This window comes from Mustela lutreola, chromosome 5, assembly GCF_030435805.1.
Source record: "Mustela lutreola isolate mMusLut2 chromosome 5, mMusLut2.pri, whole genome shotgun sequence".
Classification (NCBI taxonomy): Eukaryota; Metazoa; Chordata; class Mammalia; order Carnivora; family Mustelidae; genus Mustela; species Mustela lutreola.
The window spans coordinates 137,365,072-137,392,218 of NC_081294.1; positions in this window are offsets into that span (position 1 = coordinate 137,365,072).

Here is a 27,147-nt window from a genome sequence, read left to right on the forward strand (position 1 = left end):
CTTTTTTACAGTTTATTTACTATGTGTCTTGGTGGGGAACTCCTTGGGGTGATTTTGTTGGGAGCACTCTGCCTCCTGGATGTGAATATCCATTTCCTTCTCTAGATTAGGATAGTTTTCAGCTATTATTTCTTCAAATAAAATTTCTACCCCTAGTCCCCTCTCTTCTTTGGGATCCCTATAATGTGAATGTTATTATGTTTGATGGAATTCTCAGTTTACTAAGTGTATTCTCATGTAGCATAATTTTTTTTTCTCCCTCACCTGCTCAGCTTGATTACTTTCCATTACCCTGTCCTCCAGGATGCTAATTAGTTTTTCTGTTTCCTCTAGTCTATTTATTCTCCTGAGTGTAGTTTTAATTTCATTTATTGTGTTTTTCATCTCTTATTCATTCTTTTTTTTTTTTTCGTCTTTGTTAAAGTTTTCATGATGTCTTCCACTCTTTTCTCAACTCCGGTGAATATCTTTATGACCATTACTGCACTTGTTTATTGGGAATTTTACTTATCTCTGTTTCATTAAGGTCTTCTTCTGTGATTTTGTTCTTTCTTTCTTTTTTTTTTTTTTTAGAACATATACCTCTATCTCCTCATTTTGTCAAACTCTCTGCATCTGTTTCTGTGTATTAGAACAGTCAGGTACATCTGCTGCTCTTAAAAGTAATGACCTTATGAAGAAGAGGTCCTGTAGTGACCTTTAGTGCAGTGTCCCCCACTCACCAGGACCTGGTACTTCAACAGTAGCTCCTATGTGTGTTACATGCACCCTGATATTATGTATTAGCTATTATTTTCTTCAGCCCCATTGTCAGAAGTAGGTCTCTGTCTGTTGTGGATGGCGTTCTGTCCCTGTGGTGTTAGTGGACCAGTCTGGAGCTGACTTGGGCTTAAGTTTAGTCAGACTCGGCATTTACCAGAAATCAAGTAGCACCAAACTTCAGTGTACTTTCCCTATATTGTTCCCTGAGAAGCTTTCATTGGCAGGCAGACTTGTAGTCAGACCTATTGTGTGCCCCAGCTCACGGCTAGGGCCACAGTTCAGACTGGTGTATCTAGCAGTCTTCTCCTCTCCCCAGGCAGGAGTTACTTTGAAGTGGTGGTGGCTCCATTTTGACTGCTTTTACACTGCCAGGCTTATGGCTGTGGTTTGAGTGGGCTCCAGCCAAGAGAATTTTGGAGGGAGCAGGGCTTGCAAAATCTGCATTCAAGCAAGAGGGAACATGCAGCCACTACTAAGACCTGACTGTCAGGGATCAAGAAGGTGTGCACTGGTCTTCTGTCGGAAGGGACCCTACACCACCACCACCCCTGCTACTGCTACTGAGATTGAAGTCCCTCAAAATGTGTGGGTCACAATGTCGGCAAGGTTTGTGTTAGTCTTCTGGAGGAGGGACCCCAGACTGAGGCAAGCTGACTACAAAGGGCAGATCTGCCAGTCACTAGGTGGGGAAGGCTTGGGGTAAGCAATTTAGGTAGTGAATGCTGGCACTGCACACTGGTTCCCACACATGACCGAGTGTTTATGCTAGGAGTTGAGAGAGAAAAATGGCACCTGCCAGCTTCTTTGTTCTTGGCAGAGTCCTCCAGTGATCTCTGTCCCTGTAGTAACTGCTCTGAGATTAATAGATAATTCTCTATCCTGTATGCCCTGGGCATTTTTCAAAATGCTGCTTCTATCCTGTATCTGCATGGGCTATTTGTCCTGCTCTTCAGGGCAGGAACAGTTTCTTACTGCTCTCCAGTCTTTCCCAGAAAAAAGCCTACTGATTTTTTAAATTCCAGGTTTTAAATCCTGCTGGTTATAAAAACTCACAAAATTTTTCCCTTTTGTTTTTCAAAAACAAATGTTACAGGATTCGTCTTCTCTGTGCAGTTTCCCAGGTGTGACAGTCTGTTCCTTTCTCCTCTACGAGCCCACAGTTTCCTCTCTCCAATGGCCAGACCCACAGGGTTTAGCTCTCTACTGCATCTATACCCTTCCTACCTTCTTCAGTGTGGCCTCTTCTTCACTTTTAGTTGTGGAGTTTGTTTGGCTAGTTTTCAGGCTGTTAACAACCCAGGTTGTTACCTGGATTATTTACAGTGATGTGTGTGTTATCTTTGTTGTATCTGTGAAACAAGGTGAGCATACTTCACCATCTTCCCCGCCTCTGTTTGAGTACTTTCTTAAATATTCAGATGTTACATAAATTTCTTTACATGCTCGCTGAAATTTAATTTTGGAATAATGACAGTTATAATCTCACACAAAATGATCCAGGGTTTACATTACCAGATTTTTTAATTTCTCAGTAAAGAAATCTACCCAATCTGAAATTATTTGTCTTTAAATAAGGGATTTTAACATATAATATTTTAATTGTTATCACTAAAATATGTGTCTTATTTATACCATCCTCTGTTATATTTTTCTTCCACTTGTTTTCTGTTTCTTCTTCTTCTTATTTCTTTCTTGATTACTGTTTGCTTGGTCACATTTCATTTGGTCCTAATATTTTTTGAGATAATTAGGTAATTCTAACTTTAATAATATTTTACTAATTACTATCACATTTCAGTAATAAAAAGATTTTGGATAAATTTTCCTGACAACATCAAAATTAGTTAATTGTGCTAGCTTTGCTTTGATGACAACCTTCAAACCTACAGTGGTTTACCACACATAAAGCTCATTTCTCTCTTAGGTTTCATTTCTTTTGTGAAGGTTGCAGGTTGCCCTGTGGCTCTATGACATTTATCTTCGTCATTCCAGAATCTAGGCTAAGGAGCAGTCCCTTTTTAGGATATGCCATTCTTTTAACAAACAGAAAAATAAAATTAAATTAAAAGAACTAAGGCACTCGAGACTCTCAAAACTTCTGGTTAGATATGGTGTATTTTGTGTCTGCTCATTTTTCATTGGCCAAAACATGTCACATGCTCCTGATACAAAGGGGATTGAGATGTATGCTTTTCAAATAAGATGGTACACATCAGAGGGCAACAGAAAAGATAGAGAATAACTGGAAAGGAAGGCACAGCTTCCTACCCTAACTCTAGCCTGTTGCTCTAAGACAACATCAGCATTTACTGAACTCATTTATGTGCTAAGAATACTGTAAGAAATAATATTATCCTCACTTTGATGAAATTTATGTTCAGGTTATGACTTTCCTACCCTTCTACTCTTTTGGTTTTGTACTCATTATATGGCCATAGAGTTGAGTGTCCATATCTGGGCTCTCTACTCTATGCATCTGTTTTTGTGTCAGTACCAGGCTGTCTTGGTGATCACAGCTTTGTAGTAAATCTTGAAATCAGGCAACATGATGCCCCCCGTTTTGTTTTTCTTTTTCAACATTTCCTTGGCAATTGGGGGGTCTCTTCTGGTTCCATACAAATTTTAGGATAGTTTATTCCAGCTCTTTGAAAAATGCCAGTAGAATTTTGATTGGGATGAAAGTATAGATGGCTCTAGGTAGTATAGACATTTTGACAAGTTCATTCTTCCAATCCATGAGCATGGAATGCTTTTCCATCTTTTTGTGTTTTCCTCAATTTCTTTCATGAGTGTTCTGTAGTTCTTTGAGTACAGAGCCTTTACCTCTTTGGTTAGGTTTATTCCCAAGTATCTTATGGTTCTTGATGTTATAGTAAATGGAGTCTATTCTCTAATTTCCCTTTCTGTTTTTTCATTGTTATTGTATAAGAAAACAACTGATTTCTGTACATTGATTTTGTATCCTGCCACGTTACTGAATTGCTATATGAGTTCTAGAAGTTTGGGGGTGGGGGAGAGTCTTTTAGGTTTTCCATATAAAGTATCCTGTCATCTGCAAAGAGAGAGAGTTTGACTTCTTCTTTGCCAACTTGAATACCTTTTATTTCTTTTCATTGTCTGATTGCTGTTGGACTTCTAGTACTATGTTGAACAACAGGGGCAAGAGTGGACATCCTTGTCGTGTTCCTTATCTCAAAAGGAAAGGCTGCCAGCTTTTCCCTATTGAGGATGATATTTGCTGTGGGTTTTTCATAGGTAGATTTTATGAAGTTGAGGAATGTTCCCTCTATCCTTATACTTTGAATCGTTTTAGTCAGGAACAGATGCTGTATCTTGTCAAATGCTTTTTCTGCATCAATTGAGAGAATCATGTGGTTCTTCTCTCTTCTCTTATTGATTTGTTCTATCACATTGATTTGTGAATGTTGAACCACTCTTGCATCTTTTAAATGTACTGTTGGCTTCTTTTAGCTAGGATCTTGTTGAGAATCTTGGCATCTGTATTCATCAGGGATATTGGTCTGAAATTCTCCTTTTTGGAGGGGTCATTGCCTGGTTTGGGGATCAGGGTAATGCTGGCTTCATAAAATGAATCTCAAAGCTTTCCTTTTGTTTCTATCTTTTGAAGCAGCTTCAGGAGAATAAGTCCTATTTCAGGAGAATAAGTATTATTTCTTCTTTGAATGTTTGGTAGAATACCCCAGCAAATCCATCAGTTCCTGGACTCTTGTTTTTGGGGAGGTTTTTGATCACTGCTTCAATCTCATTACTAGATATTGGACTATTCAGGTTGTCAGTTTCTTCCTGATTCAGTTTTGAAAGTTTATAGGTTTCCAGGAATGCATCTGTTTTGTCTAGGTTGCTTAACTTATTGGCATATAACTGTTGATAATAGTTTCTGATGATTGTTTCTATTTCCTTGGTGTTAGTTGTGATCCCTCCCTTTTCATTCATAATTTTATTAATATGGGTCCTCTCTCTCTTCTTTGGGATTAGTTTGGCAATGGTTTATTGATCTTATTGATTCTTTCAAAGACACAGCTTCTTGTTTCATTGATGAGTTCTACAGTATCCTAGTTTCTATCTCATTGATCTCTGTTCTAATCTTAATTATTTCCCTTCTTGTATGTGGGGTTGGCTTAATTTGTTGTTGATTCTCTAGTTCTTTAAGGTGTAAAGAAAGCTGGTGTATTCTGGATTTTTAAATTTTTTTGCAATTATATGGAATGTGCACTAAGTTTCCCAAACTACCCCTCTTCCAAAGCAACCTATTCTTATTCTGTAAGTTTGTATTCTGTCAAATCCCTGGGGATCTCAGCCGCCCCTATTTTAAAGTTTTCTCATATTTCTAGTGTCCACTTTACTTTCTCCAGTAAGAATTTAAGTGTATCTTTATCATGAGTTGGCTTTTCTCATGTTCCTGGTGACTGCTCTGTATATTATAGTTCAGATATATATCACTATTTCCCAGGCAAGGAATGCAGGTTCTGTTTGCAAGTCATCTGGCTCTACCAAATAATTACTGTCACATAACTAGGAAGGGCCTGTTGTGTGGGAGCCGAAAACATATTGTTCAGTTGGTTTTATTTTAAGGTACCTGTATACACACTTATTTAAGGAATCTGTATACACATGATTCTTATGTAGTATGAAAGTCATTTAGTCTCTTGCTCTGTTTCTCTCCCTAACCTCAAAGTTCACTCTGAGTTCCCTTGGAAAAATTGCCATGTTATATAATAAAGAACTTATCTCTCTGCTTTATTCTGACGATGAACACCAGAGCCAGCATATTCAGTGTAGGGTTTGGCTAAGCAAGTCACAAAACTTTAGGTAATATCCACAGACTCTCTCAGAGTCCACTCTTCCAGTCTCTGATGTAAAGGTTATTCCAGATACAAACCAGATTAAGGTGAGACACGCAAGTTGAATGTGGCTCTTACCTCAGGTACAAAATTCAAGCAATAATCAAGGTAAATCGTGTTTTAGTACAATGTAAAAAGAATCAAAAGTAAGATAAAAACCTAGAATGGATAAAATATCAAATCTTTAAAGACAGGATCACTAACGTCATATGAGCTAAAATGGCAAAATAGAAAATCTGTAATACTACTTTCTTCTAAATTGGGGGATTTTTGCATATGTTTTTATTTTTAAGGCATTAGGTTTCAATTATTGAGTTTTGGGGGTATGTCTTCAAATTTCACATTCAGGACAATTGCCTCATGTCTGATTCACCTCAGCGAAGTTGTAGCTCTGACTCAGAACCCTTCTAGGAAAACCTGTCATTTCAGCAGCTCCATATTATATCTGTATTGTGTGAGCATTTCTTTGGCTTGGTTGGGTTAGGTAAAATAATGTCATCTATCAGCTTTAGAGATTTCACAAGTTTCCCAATATTATTGATCACTTGATGGAACTTAATGTTTTTCTGTATTGCTATAGATTTTGTTTCATTTTTTTATTTTGGGTTTTCTCCCCCTGTCTCCTGACAAGTAGGATTTTAGGAGAGGGGAAATATAAGCTTATGTGTATACATGTGCTCAGACAGATATCTTAAAATGGGAGCTGACAACAGACTTTTAAACAAGAGAAAAGTAATAGTAGAATAAATTATTTAAATTTAAGGGATGTGGTGGTGGAGGGAAAGACACATAAGAGAGATGGGATACCCAAGTTAGAGTCTCATAATTATTTTTTAAATGGCCAATGTATTCCCTTCAAAAGTACTGGAAGGATTTGAGGTGAGCATATTTTGGAATTTGAAAATGAAAGGTTTGAATCGAAGGAAAAAATTTTTTTTTCAATCAAGCTGTAAAGAAATAATCTAGAAAAGTAGAGAAATAAGCTACTCATTTCCATTTCCTGTGAAGACTTCAAAGTATTATATAGATAGATTCCTTAGAAGAAGAACAAGTAACTGAGCAAATAAACTTTTAAAGCATTGAATTATTAAAAACATTATTAAATTTAGGTGAAAACATGGTCAAAGCCATCCTATGTCGTGCTGTGCCAGAGATCTAGCCCAATTGTTGTTGATCTAGTTGACTCTAGCAAAACCTTCCCCATAGTTCTATTGGCAGTTCAAGGCAGAACTCTAAATAACTAAATTGTGTCCCAAACACTGAGGTGTTAAAATAGAACCATAGTATCTACCACTTATTAATTGCTTGATATGAGCCAGAGAGTAAAATACTATTTCATTGCACTCTTACAAAACAAGAAAAAGTAGGAATTAAAACTTTTCCATATTTTGTAAATAAGAGCACATCTTAGAGAAGTCAAATCACTTGATCAAGATGACAACATATAATTGCTGAGCTGTGGTCATGCCCAGACCACTGATCCCAAATGTCTGCTCCCAGCCATCATGTTATAGTTGAGCACAGAAGAGATAGGTTTTATGTATATTGGTGATCAAGTTAACAGTCCAGTAAACACAGAGTGGTAAGCAGAGGATCCCATTTCTTTACTACTTCAGTCATTTCATTAGCACCTGTTCATTTTGAGTGTGTAACTTCTTGTACTTCACTTTTCTCATGTATGAAATGAAAGTGATGCCTAAAACTTCTACTCACTTTGTAATTCTCTGTTTCTGTAATTACTGTCAACAAGCTATTTGCTCTAAGTAGAATGTATTTAGATACTCTGCCATGTGAGAGGGTAAACCAAAAGACTAGGATCGAAGCAGGCAGATTCCAAGGAAACAGAGGTCATACCCTTAATTTCATGCAGATTTTAAATTTGTCATTCTCTCCTTTTCCATTCTGAATCACTTTTTTAATGTACCAACCTTGTCTTTTTTTCATCTTGTATTGATAGAACCAATACCAAAACAACATTTGGCCTTCCTTCTGATACTCAGCTTTTTATCACATTTAAAACCAAGCCACTTTTAGACGAAAAACACGGCAGAAGAGTCCATACATCTCTCTGGGGGGCCATGATGTCTTACCCCATAGTGCAAGGATCGGAGAGAGAGCCTACGGAGTTTTCCTACTAGCGTAGAAAGTTTCTTGAGCTTTCCTTTCTGGAGTTTGTTTTTATTAAAATCACATACTGTCAGGGAACTTCAAATTAAAAAAATAAAAAAGAGAGAGAGAGAGGAAAGAGAGAGAGAGAGATTCAATTTCACAACCCTGACCCTGAAATTTTAAGAGTACTGGAAAGGATTTCAGGTAACAGCGATCCTCATAAATTGCTTGGTGGTGGGGAAGGTAAACTTGTACAATCACTTTAGAAAGCAATTTATCAAAATATCAGAAAATCAGGAGATATGCATGTCTTAGGACCTGGTAATTTCACTATCATCTGTGTGCACCCAGACTCATTCTAAAAGAGTTCACTGTAGCATCACTAGTAATATAGAAAAACTAAATGATGTAAATGTTCATCAGCAGAAGAGCAGAAACATGAACTTGATTGGGACAAATAGTAGAGTACTATTCATTGATCAAAATGAATGAACCAGAGCCACATGTAACAACAGGAATAAATCTGAAAGCATAGTAATAAGGGCAACAAAAACAAGTTGCAAGAGACACCTGGAAGGCTCAATCAGTTAAGCATTTGACTTGGACTCAGGTCATGACCTTGGGGTCTGGGGACCAAGCCCTACATCTGGCTCCCTGCTCTGTGGGAGTCTGCTTCTTTCTCCCTCTGCCCATCCTCCTTGCTTGTGCTCTCTCTTTCTCTCAAATAAATAAATAAAATCTTTTTTTTTTTTTTTAAGCTGCAGAATACTACATACACTATGAAACCATTTAACAGGTTTGAAAACACATGAAACAACAGACTATTTCGCTTATGAATATATAATCAAAACTTACAAGTAGGGTTCATGGGGCAGAGAGTTTCAGTTTGGTCTGTTGCTCCTAATTCTTGAATGGGTAACATATACATTGTTACTTGTTATACTATGTTTATATTTTTTCTTGTGACTTAAATATTTTGTAACAAAAGTAATCTATTTTCTTTCTTTTTTTTTTTTTAAAGATTTTATTTATTTATTTGACAGACAGAGATCACAAGTAGGCAAAGAGGCAGGCAGAGAGAGAGGAGGAAGCAGGCTCCCTGCTGAGCAGAGAACCCTGGGACCATGACCTGAGCCAAAAGCAGAGGGTTTAAACCACTGAGCCACCCAGGCGCCCCTATTTTCTAAATATCAAATTCTAGTATGAGATTCAGTATGTTATTTCAAATCACTCACATTTTTCTCCCTAGACACTGATATGTCCCCAATAATGAGAATCATTGCTCTGACAGTCCATACTTACCTCAATTTGATAATGCAGCATAATTTAATGATGAGCTTAACCAATCACTACTTTATGGTGTTGACCACCATTTCCACCTACCCCCAAACTGTAGGTGAGTGCAAACTTTCTGGGAAATCACAGAAGCCAGGAGAACAATCTGACTAGCTGGTTGCCAGATTGGTCCAACCTCAAAGTTAGCCTGGCGTTAGGACTGCTGCTGACAGGAATAGCACTGACTTATTCAGAATCAAAGGTAAAGCTTCGGTCAGCAGCCCCTGGAGCTCTCAAGTACACAGGCATGTGTTGACCCTTGAATATATCATTCAGAGGCTTTCCCTTTCTAACATCATTCTTTGCTGCCACCCAAAGCGAAGCTAGGAAAGCAATGTGTGGCCCAGAGAGTCCAATGACTCTCTGCTTAATTGGTTTGTTAGTTGCCTCAGTAAAAGGTCATTAAAATAAGATTTGGTTTCCAGTGCCAAGATACTGAGAATCATTTTATACATGGTTTGATCTCCACGGAGACCTTGAGCTCCATTTCCTCAGAATACTAAAATATCCTTGGCTCCCTCACTCTTGGGGTTGAATAATGTCCTTCATCCCATATATTTTACAAGTATTCTCAGTTCAAGAACTTGCAGCGGTTTTTTTTTTCCTTGCACTTATTTTCTTAACACCACTAGTCAGCCTTTCCTTGCCAACCTCAGTACGTTTCCCACTCACCTCACCTCAGCTACATGTTTCATTACGGCACCCTAAATTTCTGTCTTCACAGGAACTATTAGCTTACCTCATGCACCTCTTTTACTCAGGTACTGTCTTGTGAAACCATTCTTAGGCAAGAACTCTGGCTTACTAAGTACCTCATCACTTTCTCTCTGCTGATAACCTCTTGTTCTCACTCCTCTTCCCTGGATAGGATTCCAGGTGTCTTCATTGAAATACTTCTTTTACAAATACCCTCAATTCCCTGGCCTCTCTCCCTCCATGGCACTCACTTAGCAAACACTGATTCTGGTTAAACCCAGACATCTGTTTTCTCTATGGCTGAACCCAAGAAACTCAATACTGCTAGAGAAAAAAACTACACTGTTTGACTCGAGTCATTTTAAATACAACACACAAACTTTAGTCAGAGTTCAACACTAACCCTGCCTCTTTTACATTTTCCTACTGTATTCTTTCTCACTCTCGGGGTGACTGTTTTGTAATTTTTCTCAGTGGTTCTTAAGCTTCTCATCCCTTCCTCCTCCCCTTTGCCGTAAATTCTTGCCTCATACTTAACTGAGAAAAGAAAGCCAGAAAATTAAAATTTCCTAATGATCCAGCAAACCTACCTATAACTTCAGTGCCTGTCGGCACCCAGACGCTTTATCTTTTCTCCTGCTTAAAAGATAGACATATCCCTGTTTCTGTTAATAGCCCAGATATCTCCCTGTGCTAAATATCACTTCCTATTTTGTCTTCTCAAGGACTTTGCTGCCGGGGTGAATTAGTTATCTATTGTTACATAACCCATTCTTCTGAAACACAGCAACTAAAGACAAGAAACATTTGTCTCATAGTTTCTGAGGGTCAAGAATCGAAGAGTGGCTGCTTAGCTGGGTAAGTCTCCCAAGCTGGCTGTCGAGCTCTCTGGGACCACAGTCATCACACTGCCGAATGAGGGCCGCAGCTCGTTCACGTGGGCACTGGTTTTTCACTAGAGGCTCCGGTTCTCCACCATTAGGGCCTCACCATATAGTTGCACCCAGTATAGCAGTTTTGTCCCCCAAGAGCAAGTGATAGAAGAGACAGAGAGACAAACCAAGCAGAAACTGTTGTCTGTTATAAAATAATTTTGGAAGGGACCACCCACCACTTCTGGTTTTTTTTTTTTTTTTTTTTTTTTTTCTTGGTCACATAAACCAGCTGCAATTACAAATGGGATGGGTCTAGGCAAGGGTGTGAGTACCAAGAGGTAAGATCACGGGGAGTCATTTTGGAGGATGACTATCACATGCCGTTCCTCTTGTCCAGGTTAAATTATAAATCTCTCTTTTCTTGTTGGAGCTTTCCCATCAGCACGCGAAGTCGCTTCTGTCAAAAAAGAAAACCCTCACGTCCTCACATCCCCCTCCATCTGCCACCCAATCCATTTGCCAAACCTCACTTCCACATGTCACAGGACTTGGTAACTGCTGTCACCTCCTACAGCACTTCTCATTCTCTGATCCCTTCGTCTATGTTCTGGCCACACCATTCAACTAATAGAATTCTTGTCAAAACCAGCAGTGATTTTCCGTTACACATGCTAGTAGACCCTGATCTACCTTCATCTCACCGTAACTGCTAGCAGTGTTTTTAAAAATACTGTCCCTGGGGCGCCCCGGTAGCTCAGTGCGTTAAAGCCTCTGCCTGCAGCTCAGGTCATGATCCCAAGGTCCTGGACCAAGCCCCGCATCAGGCTCTCTGCTCAGCACGGAGCCTGCTTCCCTTCCTCTGCCTCTCTGCCTACTTGTGATCTCTGTCTGTCAAATAAATAAATAAAATCTTAAAAAAAAAATACTGTTCCTTCCTTGATTTACATGCAGAGGTGAATTTAGGTTTTATGAGACTTGAAGCTTGTGCAATTTTGGACACTCTATTTAAGAAAAGGAATTTAAAAATTATAATATCAGATATGAAAGTAAAAATTTATCTAGAATGAAAGACAAATCACAAAAAAAGTGGAAGTGTTAAAAACAAAAATGCCACCAATACCAAAAATTGGAACAGAAAAGAACACAACTCCTCTGTAATTTTTTTTCTTTTAGCTTTGGCTGCATACTGCCTTATTACCTCTTCTTATAATAATGATCTTGAGATATTATTTTCTGTAATCATAATAGATAATTTAGCTTCTCTTCTGGAGTTGTTGGTCATGAAATCTGTTCTTATTTTTAGTATATGGAATATGCTTTCAGCTTAACAACTCTTCATAGATGGTTAGAGTTGTCAAATTTGGGAATGTTTTTTGTCAGGCTTATTGCAAATAGGAGATACATGATTTTTATGAACTTTTATGAACTTTCCATAGATTAACTTTGACTTTCAAACCTTATTTCGCCTCTACTTCTGGTTCCAGGCATCATGACCAGCCCTCTGACTCTTAACTTCAGTCATACTGTGTGAGTGGTTAGCATAGTGGACATCTGGAGCATTCCTGGAGGCCATTCCCACACTAGTGTGGCCAGCAAAATTTAACAGTGCGAGAAAGAAGTTTGGAAACTACTTAAAATTATCCCACTCAATTCAAAATAAATGAATACATTAAATGTGTGATATGCCAATATACTAATGTATACCATGTATAGATTTTTTTTTTTCTATTGCTGTGTTAACAAATGAGCACAACCTTCACAGCATGAAACATATCTCATCATCTCCATGGATCCAGAGCCTGGGCACAACCTAGAAGGGCTCTCTGTTTAGGGTCACACCAAGCTGAACTCCGCATCATCCAGGGCTAGGTTCTTCTCAGAGATTCAACAGGGGAAAGATCCACTTCTAAGAACCACGATTCATGCAGAATTCATTTCTTTGCAGCTGGAAGATACATGGCAGCCAGTTTCTTCAAAGCTAGCAACAGCCAGAATACCTGCAAGACAGTTGCTACACTGAAATATAATCTCACACATACAATGACTCATTCATCACCTTTGTAACATTCCACTGGTTAGAAACAGGTTACATGCCTTGCCCATAAAGAAAATGAGGGGATTACACAAAGGTATGAATGGCAGGAGGTAAGAATCATGGAGCCATCCTAAAGTGTGCCTACCACTGTCAGTCTTAAAGAATAGATAAAAAAATATAATAAATACTTATCATATAGAATAAAATTTAATGAATTTAAAATAATCTGCATATATCACCAAGTCTCAGTAGCTCTATGAGGTGATGTGTGTTTGCTTTCCACATAAACAAATGAGAATTTTAACTTTTTCTGATTTCAGAGCCAGGTAGTTGGACTTCTCAAGTTTCAACATCTAGTTGATCCCTCAGTAATAGTAACTGCCTCTAGAAATACTATAAAGTTAAAACTTCTGTTCTTTGAGATAGCATGTAAGTACCAGAATCACTCAGTACACATCTTTTAAGGAAAGATGAATTACTGAGAATTAATTAAGCCCATAGTTTCCATTTGCATGCATTAAAATATATTTTTATTCAGACTTATCTAGATACATCACCAGGTCTTCACATGTATAAACCCAAAGTTTTGTGGACTTTCCCTTATCTTTTCTTTTTTTTTTTTTTCTTTCTTTCTTTCTTTTTTTTTTTATTTGCAGGCACTCAAAGTTATCTTTATCACTTAGTTTGCATTTTTTCTCCTGACACCTCATACAGAGATCAGCTCTATCTTTAATTTATCCAAAAGGGTGGGCAAGAATTCTTTCCATGACTTTAAGAGTAAATTTACATTGGCAATAGTGGTAAAGTATAACTTGTTTAATTTCAATTGCCCTGTGTCCTTTTTCTCTGCTATTACTCTTAACTAGGTACCATGATATAAGTGTTCCTTGTTATTACAGCCTTTCTCCTCCACACAGATAAGCCTTTGGATTAAAAGGCCATGTTCTTATAGCAGAGAAAATATGTATGTTTCCACTTGCCCATTAATGCACACAGCAGTGAGATTAGCCTTTTAGCAGTATACAACACATTAGCAATCTGAGTGTTTTTGAATCAAAGCTGAAATTTGTAGTGCCTCTAATGTGTAATGAAGTTGCATATTTTTACCGTGCATTCACTGAAGCATATGGGTTTTATAATTGAACTCAAGAGATTGTATTTTGGATTCACTTCTGCTCTACTAGAATTGTACACATACCAATGCTTCTGTCCCTATTTGGAGACATGATTTGATACAGTTTGGTCATCTGTTACAGAATGTAGTTATGCTTTCCTTACTCTGTTGAAAGACTAAAGTCAGGAAAACTTATTTATGTAAAATATCATTACTAAATAGCAAATGGTTTATACTCTATTTCTATGTGGACATTTAAAAAGAATTACATGATGCTATGAATTTGCAGTGCCCAGAACAAATATTACTGAAAGGAATATGCTTAATATTCTTGAGGAGACATGGATTTTAAAAGCATCAGCTTAGTTCTAGTGATACTGCTTTTAATCAACCAAGCTTTCAAGTAAATGTTCACATTTATATGAATGTTTAAATTGTGGATTTTAGGAATGCTCAGATTATACTCAGAAGCAAGTATTACCAGATTTTGCTCAAAGTATTACTCTTAAAGTATTCTTTTTACTGCCCTTGAATGTAGATGAATCACATCTGACGAGAGTAGAAGTAATCAGAAAATTCATTAAATCTTTTTAGACAGCCTTTAAAGATGTGAATTAAAGTTACATTTTTGGTTAAGTTCATAGTTCATAATTGTCATTTGTGTGCAATGTAATTTTAAGGACTGTGATAATGTAAATTAAATCAGAGTGGTTTTAAGTTTTTCTTCTTACATTTAATTCTCTGCCCTTCTGTGGAGATGTTTATGCATCTCTTTCTCACATGTGATCACATCATTAATTGGGGCAATCATTATTATAGTCTTCTAAGCAATGAAAAATTAACACTATAGTGATCAAAACCATGAAATGGATAATTTTTTAAAAAAATTATTTCCTAGGAAGTTGACTTTGGGGTATTATATTTTATTAGGAAATGAATGGAGCATATATTTGTTAATACAAAATGAAGACATAAAAATCACTAAAATTTATTGAGCATTTGTTTTTGTATATTAATTTACTCCTCTGTGTTAACTTACGACATATCCTAACTACAACCTTATAGAGAAGTACGATTATTTTCCAGATTTTATAAAAGAGAAAACTGAGACACAAGAGGCTAAGTGACTAGTAAGAGGGAAAGCTGAGATTCCAAACCTGGAAGTCTGGCTCCTAAAGACGGACTTACCCCCTTTTCAGGAAACTGGCACCAACTCAAAATTGTCTTTTAGTGACAGTTTATCCATGGATTTCAAAACAAAATTTCTTCTAATTGAGATTCTAAAATTCATGTTTTGTCTTATCTGCTATTGAATTATATAAGAAGTTTATAAGCAATGTCCACGTGTACTCTGTTTTTCTAATGCAATAGTCCCATATTACGTCAAAATTATCATATTGCTTCTTTTGCTCTAATACCATTTCTTTCGTCTTTTTAAAGATTTTATTTATTTATTTGAGAGAGGGAGAGAAAGAGCAGGGGATGTGGCAAATAGGGAAGGAGAGCAAGAGGAAGAGAATCCCAAGCCAACACTGTGCTAAGCAACCGAGCCTGACACGGGGCTCAATCTCATGACCCTCAGATCATGACCTACACCGAAGCCAAGAGCTGAAGGCTCAACCAACCAAGCCACCCAGGCAACCGTAATACCATTTCTTCATAATTGTGTTCTTAGTGTTTTTTCACAGCTTTTTTTCATTTCTCAGTGCTGAAAATCTGTTTCCTCTTTTGTGCTCCACATTCAGCACCACTTCCCTTCTCCGCAACTGTCAAGTAATGACAGTAGACATCCTTTAATTGCTCAGCCAACTATTTTGCTCAAACAATTATATTTATTAAAATAACCAAATTGACTTTCCATCTATAAGAAAAGACATTTTGAAATCTATATGCTTCTTGGTCAAAGGTTATGTCAATAAAATATTCAGTAAAGTGGAGATTTGGAAATCATCCAATTAATTTGATCAATAGAAAGACAAACTCAATATATTAAATTCTAAAGCTTTTTTTCCCCTGCCCTCTTCTGAATTACTACATGCAGATAACATTGACTACATTGAAACCATCAGCCAGACAATCACCATGTCTCAATGCTTCTTGTGTTCCATGGTCCATTCACTCTTCAATGTTATAAACAATTGATAGGCACGCAGGTCTTTTCAAATTGTAACCCTTCTCTGCAGTTGGTGAACAGTTGAGAGGTAAAGAAATTGTAAGAAACCTCAGGAAAATATGTAGTTAAACAGAATTATAACTGTTATTTTTGTGACCTATCTGACTTTGATTTTAAGAATATGCCACTTGCATATAACTTAAAAATGTTCTAGATGACTTTAATATTAAGGCGCAATTTGACTTTAACATACTAAACAAATTCAGAGATTGCATGGGGATTTTTGACAGCATCTATCTCACCTGTTTTGAAACTTCACCTTACTCAGGTTTTAAGCAGGAATTCAAAGAATTGAATGCTAAATCAATTTTAAAATGTTGTCGTGACTTTATAGCAGTCGTAGAGAATTGCTCCATTTCACTCTCAAGGGGTTTAAAACACTGATCATTTTCAAGAAGTCCTCCCATATCTTGTAACTTCTGTTTCATAATGATGTCAGGAATCATCTGAGGTCATGTTTTGTACTGTGAGTAAGTGCAAATTATGTGTAGTGAAGAGTCCACTGTTATTCTAGTAATAGCTACGTTTTCCCAGGGAAAATAATGTTTTTCATTCAAAGTAGAGAAAAAACTAAGTTGATTTAAGCCACAAGCCTTTATTACAGAGAAAAGATTTGGGCTTTAATGCATCACTTTGGATTATTTGAGGCCCAAATTTTTAAAAAATCAGCTAATGGGATTCATCACCTATCTGTGAAAGTGTCAATAAATGAAAATAATGGCAGAGAATTACTAAGAACAGTGTAAAAGTAAGAGAAAGAGTGAAGCCAGTGCCTTTTTGTATGTATTCATGACACTGTGTGATTATTTTACACATTAAGCTGATTTGTAACTACTGAAAGAGCTGACCCATTCCCAGAAAATGAGAGTACCTAGGAAATATAAGGAAAGCCAGTGTGAACTTTCTGGGTCTATTAATGTGCTGATGAGCTTTGGATGCCTTCCTAATTACTTCTTAATGTTTCATACAAGTCATCAAAAATGCTAATACATCTGTTGAGCCCACAAATGGAAATATATCTGTATGTTAAGATACAGAGGGAATACATTACAATAGAGTGTATTATAGTATGTATCTTATAATTCCAAGTCATTTACCTCTGTAGAACTACTAGAATTTGTGAAGTCCACATAATTTTATTGTTTTAACAGTTTGGTCCAATTGCTGGCCTAGTTCCTGTTTCTCTGTTACTGCTTTATGCCAGAATTTTGTCCAAAAATACCACATGAGCCTTCCATCTGCTCTTATTTAAACTTAAAGCAATTTTCTTTAATAGTATTTAAGTCATATAGATACCATACCTTGTTTTCTCACTTTTAAAGTGCATTCCTCATACATATGTATAAGTAAAAGTCTACTTGGTAGGTAATAACCAAAGGGACCTTTTAAAACCAAAACCATGAAATAAGGAAGAAATAGCTACTTTCTAAGTTATCTTACCCCAAGATAAGTTACAAAATTAAGTTGACATTTAGGAAAATATTTTTGAACAACAAAAACTTTCCATTTTAATCTTTGGCCAGATAATATTGCTAAAATAAAGCTTTCTGGAATCACTAAAATTTAGGGAGAAAAGTTTTTCTATGACTTCTAAATTTTCATTATTATTTATTTATTTATTTTATGAATATATGATGTATTATTTGCCCCAGGGTTACAGATCTGTGAATCATCAGGCTTACACATTTCATAGTACTCACCATAGCACATACCACCCTCAATGTCTATTACCTAGTCACCCTATCCCTAACCCCCCCCACCCCCAACAACCCTAGGTTTGTTTCCTGAGATTAAGAGTCTCTTATGGTTTGTCTCCCTGCCGATCCAATCCTGTTTCATTTTTTCCCTCCCTACCCCCCACAACCCCTGGCTCTACCTTTCAAATTCCTCATAACAGAGAGGTCGTATGATAATTGTTCTTCTCTGACTTACTTCGCATAGCATGATACCCTCTAGTTCCATCCAAGTCATTGCAAATGACAAGATTTCATTTCTTTTGATAGCTGCGTGATATACCATTGTGTGTGTGTGCGCGCGCGCGTGTATCTCACATCCTCTTTATCCATTCATCTGTTGATGGACATCAAACTACGGTTCTTTCTGTAGTTTGGCTGTTGTGGACATTGCTGCTGTAAGCATTCAGGTGCATGTGCCCTTTCAGATCATTACATTTCTTTCTTTAGGGTAAGAATGCAGTAGTGAGATTGCTGGGTGATAGGGTAACTCTATTTTCAACTTTTTGAGGAGCTTCCATCTTGTTTTCCAGAGTGGCTGCTTCAGCTTGCATTCCCACCAACAATGTAGGAGGGTTCCACTTTCTCTGCATCCTCTCCAACATCTGTCATTTCCTGACTTGTTAATTTTACCCATTCTGACTGGTGTGAAGTGGTATCTCACTGTGTTTTGATTTGTACTTCCCTGATGCCGAGCAATGTTGAGCATTTTTCATGTGTCTGTTGGCCATCTGGATGTCTTCTTTGCAGAAATGTCTGTTCATGTCCTCTGCCCATTTCTTGATTGGATTATTTGTTCTTGGGTGTTTTTTGTTTTTGTTTTTGTTTTTTCCATTCTGATACACTTTGTTTTTTAATTGGGGCATTTAGCCCATTTCCATTCAGGTAACTACTGAAAGATAGGAATTTAGTGCCATTGTATGGCCTTTAAGGTGACTCTTACTGTATATTGTCTCTGGTTTCTTTCTGGTCTGTTACTTTTAGGCTCTCTCTTTGCTTAGAGAACCCCTTTCAGTATTTCCTGTAGGGCTGGTTTGGTGTTTGCAAATTCTTTTAGTTTTTGTTTGTCCTTGAAGCTTTTTATCTCTCCTTCCATTTTCAATGATAGCCGAGCTGGTTATAGTATTCTTGGCTACATATTTTTCTCGTTTAGTGCTCTGAATATATCATGCCAGTCCTTTCTGGGCTGCCAGGTCTCTGCGGATAGGTCTGCTACCAATCTAATATTTCTACTGTTGTATGTTACAGACCTCTTGTCCCACATTGCTTTCAGGATTTTCTCTTTGTCACGGAGACTTATAAGTTTTGCTATTAGATGACAGGGTGTGGACCTGTTTTTATTGATTTTGAGGGGGTTCACTGTGCCTCCTGGATTTTGATGCTTATTCCCTTCACCAAATTAAGAAAATTAGCTGCTATACTTTGCTCCAATATACCTTCTGCCTCCCTGTCTCTTTCTTCTTTTTCTGGGATCCCAATTATTCTAATATTGTTTCATCTTATGGTATCACTTATCTCTTGAATTCTCCCCTCATGGTCCAGTAGTTATCTCGCTTTTTCTCAGCTTCTTTATTCTCCATCATTTGGTCTTCTAGATCACTAATTCTCTCTTCTGCCTCATTTATCCTAGCAGTAAGACCTTCCATTTTTTTTTTTAAGGTTTTATTTATTTATTTCACAGACAGAGATCACAAGTAGGCATAGAGGCAGGCAGAGAGAGAAATAGAGAGAGGAGGAAGCAGGGTCCTCACTAAGCAGAAAGCCCCATGCAGGGCTTGATCCCAGGACCCTGGGATCATGACCTGAGCTGAAGGTAGAGGCATTAACCCACTGAGCCACCCAGCTGCCCAAGAGCCTCTGTTCTTTATTGCACCTCATTAATAGCTTTTTTCATTTCAGCTTGGTTAGATTTTAGGTTTTTTATTTCTCCAGAAAGATTTTATTTCTCCAGAATGGATTCTCTAATATCTTCCATGCTTTTCTTCAAGCCCAGTTAACATCTTGATAATCGTCATTCTGAACTCTAGTTCTGCATCTTACTAATGTCCATATTGATTAGGTCTCTAGCCATTGGTACTGCCTCTTGTTCTTCTTTTTTGTGGTGAGTTTCTCCACCTTGTCATTTTATCCAGGTAAGAGTAGATGAATGAGAGAACAATATACTAAGATAATAGCAACAAACCCAGAAAAATATATACTAACCAAATCTGGAGAGACCCAAAACCAGGGGGAGAAAAACAGGGGGGAAAAATGAAAAGAAAAGAAAAAAATATTTATTTATTTATTTATTTAGGCTGGCAAATAGAACAGAGCTACACACTTGATTTCCTCTGTATTTTTGTCTGTTAGAAGAAACTACCTCTCAAAAATTTTAAAGAAAGAAAAACATATATATATATATATATATATATATATATATATATATATACAAAAATAAGGGTAAACATGATAAGGGGTGGAATATGACTATAAGGATGAAAATTAAAAAGGTTCTAAAAATGGAATTGATAAGAAGTTGGTTGAAGAAAGAAAAAGTGGAAGGAATGTGATCAGGCTGGAGACTAGAACAAAGCTATGTGCTAGATTAAGTGTATATTTTGATCTATTAGAAGATATTGTATCCCAAAATTTAAAGAATACTATATATATACAAGAAATAAGGTTAAATATAATGGAGGGATAAAATAGGACTTTAACAATGAAATTTTTTTAAAAAATTTAAAAAGGAATTGATAAGATAAAATAGTTTTAAAATGTTAAAATAGGAAGGAAGAAAAATAAAATAAAAATTTAAATATTTAACTTTGAAAGACTAAAAGATCATAGCTGAAAAGCCATGAATTCTTTGTGTTGCTTTTCCATAGTTCTGAAGTTCCACACTTCTCATCAATAGGTGAACTTGGTCTTGGTTGGATGTTCTTGCTAATCTTCTGGGGTAGAGGCCTGTTGCTGTGATTCTCAAATGTCTTTGCCCGAGGCGGAATTGCACCGCCCTTGCCAGTGGCCGGGCTAAGTAATTTGTGCCATTTTGGTTTTTGGTCTCAGGAGCTTTTGTTCCCTGAACGCTTTCCAGGAAGGGAATGAAAATGGCAGCCTCCCGATCTCTGGCCTGTAGGAGTGGAGAGCTCAGGGCCGCACTCCTCAGTGCGCCCTCAGGGAAAAGCAGTCAATCCCTCCCATCTTCCTCACCTCCCGCTGCACTCTGCACTCACCCAGCCTGTGACCAAGCATTTCTATCATAGGCGCATGGCACCGTTTGGAGTTTCCTAACCCAGCAGATTCCTGGAGTGCACTGCCCTGCCTCTCCCTCCAGAGGAAGAAGGGGACTTCCCAGATCTGCCACTTGTGGGGTCCCTGCCTGAAGAGCAGTGGTCTGACTGTGCCTTGGATCATGGTTTAAGGTAAGCCTGAGCTGAGAACCGACTCCTCGGCTCCTTCTCTGGAGCCGCCTTCCTCACTCCAATACCTAGGAGCTCTGGCACCCTCAGAAACCCATGTCTTTTTGTGACCCTGTCAGTCCTGAGACCGCACTGTTTTTGCAAGGGCTCCACCTGTCCCCCACTTAGCCTCTGGATGATGTCCCTCAGTGGAGCCGACTTCTAAAAGTTTCTATTTTGTGCTCTGTTGCTCTACTGCTTGTTGGGAGCTGGCCCCTCCTGCCATGGTCTATCTTTCTGTAGCTTTGGATTCACTTCTCCGCCTCCTTCTGCCTTCTGGAATGCAGTCAATTTTCTGTTCCTAGAATTGTTTCTCTTCTTCTCTTCTATCTCCTGTTAAGTTTGTAGATGTTCAGAATGATTGATAACTGTCTAGCTGAACTCCTGGGACCTGATGATAACTCAGTCTCCATTCCTCCACCATCCTGCTCCTTTTCTTCCAATTTTCATTATTTTTAAAACAATAAACCAGAAGTGTTCCATTTTCCAAAATAGTATCCAAAATATAGAACCAAGGGCTAACTACAAAAGAAAATTAGATTTATAATTCAATTTCAACATACCAGACTTATTACTAACTTTTAGTGAAAGAAGCACTCTAGATACATGAGTCAGAGACCAAGCAGAGAGGCAGATGCCACACCAGGTGTTACAAACAGAGGACATTTAATAGAGAGCATTAGTTGCATAGGTGTTGAAAGTGTGAAAGAGCGAAGAGGGAAAGCTGATATGAAGAGATCAACATTGTAGAGAGCAAACAGCACTCTTCAGCCTAGGAAAACTAAATGGGAGAAGTGGTGAGGTAGAAGCTCTTGTGGGCCTGGTGTTTGAAACTCTAAGAGTGACATCCATGGCAATTGCTTGGACCATTGAGGGATGTGCCTCACAGGTCAGATGTACGCTTCTGGAATGAAGGGATACTCCATCTGATGGAGACAGCATGTGAGGGCGCAGCTGGTATTTGGAAGGCGGGGAGGAGTGGGAGGATACACAGCTGGTATTTCAATCATTGAGATGCATAAGACAGCTGGTGCTCAGACCACTGAAAGCATGGATCAGGTCATGCTGGAAGCACTAAGAGAAGTTGGAAGCTGGTGCCTTCACTGTTTTCGTGCAGACCCAAGTAGAAAATGGATATATGGGCTCCTTGTGTCACCTCTTGCTTTCAGATAACCCTCCAATTCCAGCTCCTCCTTCCTTGAAGCCACTGGTGACTGCTAATCTCCTTTTTGCTTCTGTGGATTTACCTATTCTGGATGTTCCATAAAAATAGAATTCACATAATATGTGGCCTTTTATTATAGCTTTTTTCAGATAGCATAAAGTTTGGAAGAGTTGTCTTTATTAAAGGGTATTAAGACTTCACTCATTTTTATAAATGAATAATATTCCATTGTAGGTATATGATATTTTGCTTATCCATGCATTAGTTGAGGGACATTTGGGTTATTTCTACCTTTTGGCTCTTATGAATAATATCACTATGAAGATTCATATACAAGTTTTTGGGTGAACATATATTTTCAGCTAGGAGTAGAATTGTTGAATCTTATGGTAGCACTACTTTAACTTTTGCAAGAACTGCCAAAATATTTTTCAAAGCACCTGCTCTATTTTACATTCCCAAGAGCAATATAGGAGGGTTTCAGTTTCTTCCCGTCCTCCATCTTTTTTAGTGTAGCCATCCTAGTGCATGTAAAGTGGCATCATACTGTGGTTTTGATTTGTTTTTATCTAATAACTAATTATTTTGAACATATTTTCATGGACTTGTCATTGTTTATATTTTTTGGATAAGTATTGATTCCTTTGTCTATTTTTTTAAAGACTTTATTTACTTATTAGAGAGCAAGAGAGAGCACATGCAGGAGAAGGGGCAGAGAGAGAAGGACAAACCACTCCCTGCTAGCAGGGGGTCTGAGACAGGAAGATCCCAGGACCCTGAGATCATGACCTGAGCCAAAATTCAATACTGAATGGACTGAGCCACCCAGGCTCCTCTCTTTTGTCTACTTTTAATTTTATTTTCTTTACTGTTCAGTAGGAAAATTTCATTATAATTCTGTAAACTAAATTCTTATCAGATAAATGATTTGCAAATTTTCCCCACATTCTGTGGGTTGGCTTTTTTCACTCTCTTATGTGTATCCTTCAAAAAAAAGTTTTAATTGTGATGAAGTCCAGATTGTCTATTTTTTCCTTGGTTGCTTGTGCTTTAGGTGTCACAATTAAGAACCTCATTTAAGGTCACAACATTTTCTTCTCATAGATTTATAGTTTTGGTTTTCTTACACTTAAATCTCTTACCATTTTGAATAAATTCTTGTATATGGTGTGAGTTAAGGGTCCAGCTTCTTTTTTTTTGCATGTGGATATTCAGTTGTCTGGCCACATTTGTTGAAAAGCCTTTTCCCTCTTTCCTTTGAATGTATTGGGATCTTTTCCAAAATCAAAATCATGTGACATTAGTTGTACATGGGATTTTCCCCTAAACTCTCAGATCTAGTCCATTGATCTCTATGTCTGTTCTTAGGCCAGTTCCACTCTGCCTTTTTTAGTTTAAAGTGTTCATCTTTTACAGTTTGACACTGAAGTGTATTAGAGATTAAATGATACAATATGTGGGATGTGCTTCAAAATAATCCAAGAGATGGGAGTGATGGAAATGGGTACATATACAAATTAAATAACATTGGTCATATATTGGTGGTTGTTGAGCCTTGGTGATATATGCCCAGAGGTTCTTTACATGTTTTATAGTTTTGATAACAAAAAATGAGCAAAGTACCATCACTTCCACCACCACCATATTACAGCTCTGGGAGAACTAAGGGAGAAACTTGGGTTTAGTTTTCCCATGTGGAAATACTTTCCGAGCATATCTCAGGAAATGTATGTATTTTTCCTACTCCTGAATCCTGAGAAAAAAGAAACAAAAAATCAAGAAAACAGATCCCTCTGTATTTCATAAGCATGATGACATGCATTTCCCTCAAATCTTGTTACTCAGCCTATTACCTGTCAGACATGAGGGGAAAAAATCAAGGAAACGAGGAAAAACATTAGAATTTTCCTGTAAAATTTAGAGCTTAACAATCAACATACAAACATTACTAGTAAAAGAAATCGCCAATGTCAAGTTGAAAACAAGAGGAGGAAATGTAAAAGGTTGAAGTTGATGTTTCCAGAACCAAGATAGGAGCACACTGGAGAGAAATATTTCTGATCTAACCCATCTTACTTATAGCTGTTGACATGTTGTAAGTGTGTTCCTGACCCTGACAAGTTATCTTGCAAACTTTTTAAAATTTTAAAAATTATTTATTTATTTGCGATGAGGTGGTTTGTTTTTTTGTTTGTTTGTTTGCAAACAGATTCCTTTTGTTTGGAGTGTTTTGTTTTGTTTTGGTTTTTTTTTCAAACATAAATATTAACAAGATTATTTACAATAGTGTATTTTATCCAAATCCTATTGGCAATGCTCTAAGAAATAAGTTTTAGAACCAAAATACATGCTCAAGTTAGTAATTTTGGTATGGCATTCTGTATAATTGCTGTCAAAGGGTATTTGAATGTTATTTGAATGCTACCCAATAATGTTCCCTGGTATTTCCCAGGGATTGGACGTGTGCTGTAGTTCTTTGTAAATATCTGAACTAGAGAAATGTGAATAGAAGATGTTATTGTGGAGTATTTCAGCAGGAGTTCAGAAACAAATCTAAAATCTCTATTAAAAAACTATCGATTTCAATGACAAAATTCAGTTCAGTGTAAGCAAACAAAATATATTTATCATGAAAAAGGAAATGAGATTTATAGAACCACAGGCATACTAATCTTAGAAAGCTTGTGGATGAATTTTTAACAATCTGATCAACATTGTTGAAAAATGAAATTTTTCTGGTTTGAAAAAAGCAAGATCATAATAAAGAGGGAAGATTATGTAATAGGGCAATTAATGCTTTGTGGGTTTTAAAATTTCATTTTAAGGGAAATCATTTCTGATTATTAAATATGTGTGGCATTAGCTTTCAGTGAATTAAATGATTTGTCATTTATTTTATATGAATGTTATTTTCTTTTATGTTTTCTATCATAAAATTTTCATATCAGATGGAGAATCATTTTTACATGTTACTGAAAGATACAATCCTGTAAAGCCATGCTTTATTATTATATCATTTCCTACATTAAATCTCTGAAAGTATAGTATAAAAATGGCTTACAGTTTATTGTCCCTCATTATCACAGAAAAAAATATTATAAAAACAGGAGAACTTATGATTTCAGGACTGCCTGAGAATTTCCAGGAATTCTGGCTTCTCATTCCAGAATCTTAAAGATTGTTGTCTGTCAAGAATTTGGAAATACTACTTTTTGGAAATACATTCTGTTTTGAAGATGATGGGCTATTCTATGAAGACTAGAAGCATGGAGTTATTGGCATATTAATCTCCAGAGGGACAGTGGCCTAAATGAGTTAATGAAACCATTCCTCAGAGAGATCCAGAAACTCAATGGGGAAGAACACTTGGTAAAAGACCAGGCTTCTTGTATTTCCTGGAATGGGAGCTCAAAATACTATTCGGTTATCATGGGGAAGGATGAGCACTTAAAAGTAGAGCATTCAGGAACATCCGAGATTTGGAAAGGATTTAAGTTCCAAAAGTAAGAAGTTAGTGAACCTTAGGTGGTCAGCCTACAAGAGAGAAGGGGTAACTCACTTACTATTATATTATGGTGTGTTGACTATCTGTGTCCTAAACAGCTCTTCTTGACCACCATAGAAAATCTCAAAGAAGGAAGTGGAAGTGGTTTCATTAAACAATCACTATTTAAGAGTCAAGAAGATACATTGCTAGTTAATTGTAGAATCTCCAGCTCTAGGCATAGTTAAGAAGTTGAAAATCACTTATTCAGAGTAGTAAAATCCATCTGTCTGAAGTAGGCAGGTTGGGCTCCCTGTGTCCTCCAAAATTATTATTCTATTTATCTTTGTAATAGAATCTGAGGAGGTTTTATTTACTTTAGGCTACAGGCCTTAATGAGCTTAAGATCTTTTTCCTGTGTTATGATCAAATAAATAAATCCGTACATTTAAGCATAAATCATCTTGAGATTTAAATCACAAGAAGTATTAAACTTAGTTAAGAGTTTATTTCTCTTCTCCTAGGGCATTAGTGATGGAGGTTTGGGGGAGCGGTGGTATGTGTGGCCAGGGCAGCAATGTAGGTTGGAGGGAAGAGGTGATGTTATATATTTATGTCACCAGCCCACCATGACATAACTACTTGCTGGAAAACATGGAGTGATACTTGGGAAACATGGAAGATTTAATGTATCTTCCAAGAGAGCAGTTCTTTCCTTATTAGACAAGTTGATGAGGTTCACTGACCATTTTGTAGATACAGCTGACATTTTGCAAATTGAAAACAAGCATGGACAAGCTACTTTATTTTCAAACGATTTTCAGAGTCAAAAGAGAATACTATACCACAAATACGCTTACTTGAAATAGAATGTTTCCATTCATTTTTCACGTGAAAAGTTTTGACAGATGAAATGAAGTGAATTGACTTTGGCAATTTTTCTGTTTGGCTTTTAATACTTGCTGCTCTTTTACAGAGAAACTTAAAGTTCAATTAAGTATATTATACTATGTTGAAATTCTATAACATTTAACTAAAAACCTAAGAGCAATAATGCTTTTCAAGAATAGAAAAGAGGTATAATAGTCCATTAGAAGTGGATTATTTGTATCATTAAGGAGAATGATTATGTGCTTTTGAATGAGAAAACACTCTGAAGAAACAGAATTTGATGGTGAATGAACATTTGGTTAATAGTTATGCAGCATACATTCAAGAAGAAATAGAGATATGTGTTTGTGACTAATAGACAAAAGAATTTGAAACACAAGTTGCATGTAACATTAAAACACAGTTATTTCTGGAAAACCCATAAGAAGATTTTGCATCGGTTCATATCATCATGTTAATACCCATTTTTCAAATAT